The sequence below is a fragment of the Haliotis rubra genome, unplaced genomic scaffold (genome assembly GCF_003918875.1).
Source record: "Haliotis rubra isolate DU_JTF1 unplaced genomic scaffold, ASM391887v1 Scf606, whole genome shotgun sequence".
NCBI lineage: Eukaryota > Metazoa > Mollusca > Gastropoda > Lepetellida > Haliotidae > Haliotis > Haliotis rubra.
This window is the reverse complement of record NW_025767309.1, coordinates 646,150-655,551: the sequence shown is the minus strand read 5'-3', so window position 1 is coordinate 655,551 and position 9,402 is coordinate 646,150.

Sequence of the window (9,402 nt, the reverse complement as noted above, 5' to 3'; positions counted from 1 at the left end):
GCTGAAACCATTCAGAAGCCGGGTGATATCCCAATTCGATACGCGCATGTCGATTATCGGCAACCGAGTTAGCTTCATAAATACCATAGCGTAATGGTTGTTTTCTCCCAACTGGCCGAACAGAGCGTTGAGGCGCCGGAGTCGTTCACGAAAAGTCGAGTAGTCAACCCATAACCTTATTATATGCCAGGAATTACGTAATCAGAATATGCATAATCGAAATTACGTATAATCAGGGAATACGCATAATCCCCGAATTTCAGTAATACCAAAGATAACGTTCAAAATATCATAAATCATCTCCGTAGTTTTTTAGTATATGTTTTCAGACAGCGCCTTCGAACAAATTGAAAGCAAATGCCACCTCGAATAGCAATTCCGAGACGAATATTGAAACTTTAACTTTTGTCACACTGCAAAACCCTACAACCGCTAATTTTATTAAGTTCATTGCATACAAGTGCGCTTTCGTGAACTTCTTTCCCCACCCAGTTTCGGTACGCAAAAGATGACAAATGTCGAGTCATACGAGTATACCCTGCTTTATTTTGTATAACTTCGCAGTTCACGTTTCTCACATTGTTATCGCAAGTATTCGCACAATTAGTCCTTTATTATATTTTCAGTAATAAATGAAAATGGCAAAGCATACGACTTTGCACGCGCGAGGTGAAAGGGTTTGGTTATCGACGGTAACAGGACACTAACTGAGACCATGAAGTTCATTAATGACTCAAAACGTTATTCGCAGCTTCATATTATTTACCGTAACAGCGTAATTGTCAGCAACATGACTGGCTGGTATCTTAGTCGTAGCTTACTGTGCCGAATGAAAGAAATTTGCTAGCAAATCTGAAAACCCGCTTTATAATCATATGGCAAGTTTTTGCTGAAAGGAGAGAGACGAAAGAGAAGAGAGTATATATATATATATAGTATATAGGCATATATATATATAGAGCAGAGAGAGAGAGAGAAGTATATATATACGACAAAGCCATAAGTAGCAGAAAAGCAACACAAGTATCATACAGCAGCAATTGGCAAACGTTAATAACATCCATCAAACAGCGCCGACGCTTCAGCATCACTATCATCACAATGCTACATCGCCCAGTTTTACGCCCAGCCCAGCTTCTGGAATTCTCTGATTAATATTGCCGAGCCTTCAAATGTCGACACCACTGAAGCCGGGGCACCATTATCACGGTTAGTTCATCACTAATAATAAATGCTTACGTCTTCGGGAGCGAATAAAATAATGTGCGAGGCCGTGCTTCATTAATAAACCGAACAGGACGTTGAAAGTCAGACTCGTGAAGACGCCCCAAGCGTTCAAAGCAGAAATACGATATCAACAGGCAGTCAAATTCAAAGAGCAACAGGCATCATGCGTACGATTAGATAACAGTCACATCAATACACATATCATTCACTGGCTTTAAATGAATGAATACGCTAACGAAATGTGAATCACGGATAAACACCGTAGCCTATTTTCATGGGGCATCTACGATGAAGCGCGAGACATATGCCACCGCCATGCTCACGTTGTACAACGGCAGAGGTTTGTTCTTTCATCAGAACTTGTTTAGGGTCAGAAGTTCTCCGTTTTCATAAATCAAAGGCGAGGAAGTCCAGTTTATGAATGCCATATGGAATGTTAGCCCCGGCTTCATGACAGTTGTCGACACCACACACTCGCTCAGTCAGTCATAATGGGCATTACGTGATTAAGTTTGCTCGAGCGTTGACAGTAGCGAAGTAGTTCTTTCCAGCACTTTGAGTTGCCAGCCTGAAGATGCCGAGCCGAAGATATTCGTAGATCACGAAAATGACAGTAACCGTATTTTAAAAAGAGCGTAATAAACGGTCACAGTAGTCGTTTTTCATGTTGCAAAACGATAATATCACCGGCTGGTACCCGTGATCGTGAAGCCGAATGGCGATTGCTGCTGTTCGTTCATTACAGAGCGATGGTTTTCGCAATGCTCACACAGCCGTTCACTGTTCATTGAATAGCACGATAGGTTGTACGCAGTTTGTTTAATGAAAACACAAGAGACTGAGTTTCAAATGTACCCGACAGAAAACGCGAAGCTGAATTATTCTTCGAAAAGAATGAGTATGCCTGCCGAGCTTGTTGCGGTAAGTTTACGTAATGGGAGGAACAACATACCGGAGTATCATTCGGAAATGTTATTCCGCGCATTCTTTGACATTGTCCTTCGGTGTTATTACCATTCAAAATTTCGATATTTTACAGTCAGATAATAATCAGATTAACAGAAAGAAATTCATTTTACCGGACACGAAGACGTGCTACCACATCAAATATAATGTTCTGAAGCCATAGCAGAGCACAGCCGGGAGTACCAAGCTGCTGTTCGCTCACGCGAATGGGTTCACGTTATTGCGAAATGCCGGGACATAAAAGCGGCGTGTCCAAATCAATCTTCCCGCGATTTATGATACATTAACGATTAAAACTTTGAATTACGAGCACCGACAGCGGCGGTGAACATTCAAATCATATGTCAACCCCGCGTTTCAGTATTAACCTTCAATCGCGCAGTTTAGTCTGGCTCGTTCCTCATTCATTTTGCATCCGTCGTGTCATATTATAAGTTACAACACCGCCTTTAGCGAAATCAGAATCACAGTTTGCAGATCTAGTAGGCAATGACGCCGACTTCATCAGTCAGCGATTTTCAGCCCGATTTGTTAGTTAACAAAATTCAACTTCCTCTAATTTGTAATAAGTACAAACTCGAGCAAGAAGATATATTTTTCCGAAAGTTTGAAGACAACATCGGAATAGGTCGCCAGTTTCTCCTGTTTCTATGCTTCTAAGTTCTCACAAATATACAAACTCCATAGTAAATAATCGTACCGTTAAATTACGGCTGAAGCACGAATAAAAATGCGATTTTATGACATACAATTTTAAATATTGTAATTGAGATTCAGTCCTCCCATTTCGGAGGTTTTACTTTCAGAGTAAACATATCAGACAACCGCGTCTTCAAAGTAAAATCTCGATTTTCATATTAGTAGCAATCACCATAAAACTGGTTGGGCGAGCGAGTTTACACGTCAGCTTACAATATTCCAGTTATGATATAACGAGTTCGAACATCAACGTTTATATCGATCGCAATTGGGGAACGATGCATGTGTCACCGGTCAGTCGTTATTCTGTTTATCAGTTAATGGGTATCGAATGTCAATATTTCTAACGCTTTCGCATGTAAACTGACAGCGTCATTACGATTTATGGGCCTTCTAAAGACTACCAGGATTCTCAAACGCAGCCAGCTCAAACGCAAGTTCAACACAGAAAAGAATCGACATGGGAACATTCATTGGTAAGCTTCCAGATTATACGCCCGCATTGTTAATAAACAAGCTCGCACGGTAATGGTTTATTACTGGTGACAATGGTCGAACCGAATTTTTATCAATCATTGACGAACACACAGATTCCATATCTCGTCAACAGTTAAACGGTGACAAGAAAACGATCATTTAAAATCATGCCATTATCTTTTCAGCATTTGTACGGCAGCAACATCAATAATGCATATTTATATTCGCTATAGCATGTTATACGGCGAATAACGGTCATTAAACAATTTCTATAACGAATACCGAAAAACCGTGATTGATCAGAAATGATCTTCCTTATTCAATAATATCCCCTTTCCATCGTTATATTTCGTCTGTGCTATTAATGGGGTTACATTTCAAATTCCTGTTGATTTTCAGATCGTGGGTTGGTTTCGGTAAAATCTTTCGAAAGAAAATTATTGGTTTCGAAGCATCAGAGAAATCTTCATTTATAAGCGTTTCTACTGTGGTTAATTAACTTCGTTATCACGGTTATGACGGTACCGGTAGTAGTGAAATGCACTTCCGCGCCAACGCCAGTAGACGGCGATCATTAACACAGCCATCAATGGACGGAGTTCGCTAAGCAAAGATGTTCTAAACATAAGATTATCGTATGTTCGAAGAAAATGTCAGCAAAACAAATATCTCATTACGGCTAGTAGATTGATGGCGTTGCGCGAGCGAGATATTACGTCGCCTTCAATATCCGAATACTAGGACGTTGTTGTGCAGAGACGAATTAGTGTTTTGGGATCGGCCGGTTAAAGTTAAGTCGATAGCATTTATAGGATGACCCATCACCCCCGATGTGTCATTACGGTCATTGCCATCAACAGAATAGGTTCACAATTTTCTTCTCACAGACAGATCAGTCATCAGTTAAACGAAGATTTCGGCCAGATAAACAGATATTACAGGACTTCGTCATCGGTAAATGGCCAGTAAAGTCAACATAAACTTATTATTTCTCGATTAACTGCGTTCAATTTTCAGTCGATAATAAAGATACGAAGTCAGCAGGAGATATATTACTATAATGGCGAAACAGTTGCCAAAAAACTATTTTGAATGGACAACCGAAATTTGGGTGAAGATAATGTGCGCATGTTCAGCTATAGTCGTCGTGCTAAATATTTGTTAAGTTTACCTCGACAAACAAAAATCGTAAAATGAAAATAAAGTCACACCATAATAAACGCGAACAGATTAAAAGGGCATCAAGCTTCAGCTATACATTTCAAGATAAGGTAGTAATATCTTCTAGCTGCCAACATCGAAACGAAAATATCGTACCGATCATACGATACCAAGAGCAGTATATCAGTAATTTGTGTGCGCATTGTCTTCAATTTAGGCACTAGTGATGCTCACATAAGTTTCAGATAGCCAAACATTCGTGGTAACGTTTCGGTAACGTCATCTGGTAAACAATCCACAGCTAACAGACACAAAGCTCGATTATTTTTAGTAATTAACCATAATTAGATTTGCCGCACTTTTAAAGATGATTGCCTAATGCAGTTCAAGAATAATGATGTATTTCAATTTTGAAAATTGTTCGTTTGGTCAAGAGCTAATTGTCGGGTTGACCATTATCGCGATTTACTTCGAACGGAATCCAACATCGCGTATTGTTCCACATGAGTGTTGCTTCACGATAATGCATTATATCAATCTCGAATTGCTCGCGACGATAAGATTCAGATTATAGCCGAAATCTTATAGCTCGATATACACCCAACTATCAGATGTTATTTAAGACATTCGAACAGTTGTTTGGATCGGTGTCGAAAGACAGGATGACTATTGGCATAGCGATAACCGCTGGCGATATCGCAATAATCAAACACAATCATGAAGGTATTTGACATCTTCCAACGAATCAAACACACAGACTATAAAAGTAATTCACCGAGCAAATAGTCGACGTACCTGATGGATATCAATTTCCAGTTTTAATACATCAGTTGTAGTGGTTGTCAATAAAGCCGTTCGTACATCATTGTCAATGATGATCATCACAACCTTTTCAAACATGTTCGGAGTTGCATCATCGTTCAGAGTCGACAGGTGATCTTTGGGATTTTCATTCAGTGTGATATCGAACACGTCGTGCCTGGTTCGTCATCATCAACATCATATCCCGCCATCGATTAATACAGCACTAATGACATTGATGTTTACTGTTACTGTTGTTCAAGAGATGTTGACTATTTACGCTTACGTTAGTATCTTTTCCATATCGCTTTCCAAAATATCAATTATTCGACAGGATTATTTGAATTGGTCTGTTCGACCTGACAGTTCAATCTTGATTATTAGTGATTTTGAAGGCCGATTCGAAGAATCATTTAAATCTTCAGAAGGAAATCATAGTTGATTGTTTTGAGAAGGGTTAAGAATTGTTTTAGGCAGAGATTACATGTATAATATACGCTTGTATCGTTCCTTACCTTTACAACAGCTCTGCCAAACAACTCGAGCAGAAACTTTGTACAAAAATTAGAGGAGACCAAAACGACAATAAATGTTATTATATAATCTCATATGGCTACCACTTCGCCCACAAAAACTCGGATATCCACTAGTAACTTATCAACTCCAGCCCTTCTCAAAAGCTAATTCCATTCACTTTACGGACGTCTGATACGACCTGCAGGACGGAAAGAAAAATGGTTTCTCGGATCAGTAACAACAGCAATTGCGCTAAATCAGGAAACGGCGAACGAACAGAAGGACCAGCCCTCAAAGGTTGATCACTCGGGACATCTGGACCAGTTCAAGAATGTAAATCCTGTCAAGATGAATTGAATGGCAATTTTTGGAGAAAAGCGGTCTCGGAAAGATCTCTGTAGAAGATCATGCAGAGTAGATCCAACAGTCTCTTGGAACAGCAATCCAACAATGCCAACGAAATGAAACATCAAGAAATGTTGAGCTTACCACAACAACCAAGTGTTAAGCTGATCGTATGATGTTGTTGTTCTTTGGATGACAGACAAACTGCTAATGACGATTGATCTACCGAATGAAACTCAAGATCACCTGATGTAGAGTCCCCACGGATATGAAGACCGTGTCGTTTATACAACTCCAGACATGCTTCTAGAGGCCAGAGAAAAAGGTTGCATTGGTCAATACTGACAATGATTTGCATGACTCGGCTGTGAGCAGATGTCCCTCGCCAACGCTGATTATTATTAAAGTCAAATTGATATGTCATCCGGTACCTGAGTCTGAAAGATTGTCATTAAGTGGTACTCAGTGGGCTTATACCTTCTCGTCCAGTGTGTCTGGTTCGTTTCGGAGCTTCTGTCATGCGATAGCGTAGCAACACCTTCATAGCCTAACGTTTGATTAATACATTATCGCCAGCGGATATCCTGCATCAGCCTGTATTGCCATCATTGTCGTCACATTACGTCTTCGACCTGACATTATTGGCTACTTCAAAAAGGCAACTGACTAATCAAACAACTTGGTTCACATGATAGAGAATGATATATAAATATTTTATCTGATAGTTCCAAATCTTATATCAGGTTACAGAAGGTTTCCGGAAACACATAATCTGGAATGTCTTATCATTATCAAAAGCAGTTCTGATCATTGATATAGCATTACATCAAGTAAAAGCAACCCCATGTGGACAATGCGTGTTAGTTCCGTTCAAATGCAACGCAATAATAAGACATAACCCGTGAAATTCATGTGACCGGTGACAATTTCAAAAATTGAAATACATCCATTATCTTTGTGACATTGGCAATCATGCGCACAAAGTCCGTATGATTATCACGCAACCCACCATGAGTTAATTACCAAAAATCATGTTGATCTGAACTGTGTCTGGATTATGTGGATTGTTTTACTGGTGATGACATTTACCGAAACGTTACCAGACTGAAATCTTTGGCTTCAGATAAGACTATCATACAAACTTATGCTGAAACATCCACTGGTGCCTCGGGTTAGGAAGCAGAGACTTTAATGCACACACAAATCTGCAATTTTGCTACTCACTTTCCGAAGGGTGATATTATGATCAGTACATTATTTTCTTTCTGCTTCTGTGTTGTAGCTGTTGCAGTCCTGGTACTAAAGAATATTACTACAATATTATTGTCTGGAAATGCTAAAAATTATTCTTATATGAAGCTTGATGCCATGTACAATCTGTTCACTTGTTTATTATAGTGTAGGACTTGTATTTTTCATTTGATTTTTTTTTGTTTGTCAGGGTAAACAACAAATATTTGTTTTATGATTGTGTACAAGGCGACTGCTATCGGTAAGGCAGATATGCGCATATTAATTAGCGAACACCCGGTGTCTTCACTAAATTTCAGTTGTCCATTTCAAATAGTTTTATCATTATTTCACTCCATTACGCCAAAGCTGGCATATATTCTCCTGCTTTTACGTTTTCTGAAGTATGTAAGCATATCATTTGGAAAAATTAAGTACAGTTAATCGAAAGTAATAAGTTTATGTTGACTTTACTTGTATTTTATTGTGTGAAGTCCCTCGCAAATTAGCTTTATCTGTTTTATCAGCCGCATTACTTTGTAGGAAATAAGTCTTGTTTAATTTGTGTGAAAGCTGATCTGATGTTCTTGTCTTGGAAAATACACGTATCATAATATTGAGGGAAGAGAGAAGTTGATTGCTGGCTGAACCCTGTCCTGTTGATGTGGCGGTGTATGGCATATATGCCATGTGTGACACATCAGCGGAGGATGATTTGGCATGGGTCATCTATCATGCTATCAACCTTTAGCCGAGTGATCCCAAACACTAATTCACGCCATCGCGCACTTTTAACAACGTCCTCGCCTTGATATTTCTGGATAATTGCTGAAGGCGGCGTAAACCTATACTCACTCAATTACCCATTCTCTTTAACGCCGTCAACGCTACCAGCCATGTTTATGGCTTGGGGATATTTTGTTTTGCTATTGCTCTAGTAAGTTGTTACTGTCTTAGACACACCCATTTAAATCTTTATAATTTTTAAGACATCTTTGCTTAAAGCAGACTCCGGCCCGTTGATATCAAACATGTTAATGAATCGCCATCAAATGGTGTCGATACTAACTGTTAGCGGAAGGCGACCGTTTCCTGCCCCACCGGTTGCACCCGTCATAACCATGTGCAAGCAAAGTTAATTCTTCCCACAATTAGGAACATATGCTATAGAGAGGTAATTTTTGGAGATTTGGAAGATAGTCAGTGACGTTCTCACTGATGCTTCAAATATGGAAATTTCTTCCAAGAAAGTTTTACAAAACCCAGCCAAGTTACAACCCTGATCCTGAAAGAATCGCAGGAGGCTTTGAAATCTTCGAAAACATTTGTGAAATGTATGCTGGACAAAAATATAACTTGATGGAAAGGGATATGCATTGAATAGAAGATCGTCATCCCTTTCCCGACAGTCATGTCCACAGTTTTTCCAGTGACTCCTGTGATTCCGTGATTATAGAAATTGTTTTGTACGTTATTGTTTTGCGTATATACCACTTGGAATAGTGCTAAATGTGCATTATTTGATGTTGTGCCATTTTAAATGCAAAAAGATAATAACATGATTTGTGGGTGTTTTTCTTAATCACCGCTTAACTGTTGACAGGATAATATCAAATCTGTGCGGATTTACGCACTAGGCATCGTGGCACGCCCTTGAAGAGATGTAGTGTCAAAATTCGGTTCAATAAATTCAGTATCGCATGTGTAAACCATTACCGTTGATGCAGGCTTGACAAACAACGAAGCATAGACGACACTAAGTGATTGAAGAAAGCCTGGGGAATGTTGTTCCATGTCCGGAATTCTTTTCTGTGTTATGACTTACGTTTGGGCTGGCTCATGTTTGGGAGCTAAGAACTACGAACTACAGGTCTTTAGAACCTTATAAATCAATAATGAGCCTTTAATAGTTTACATACCCGTAAAGGTCCGGGTTAGAATATTGGCCTTCAGTTACCCATGCTTGTCGTAAGAGGCGAC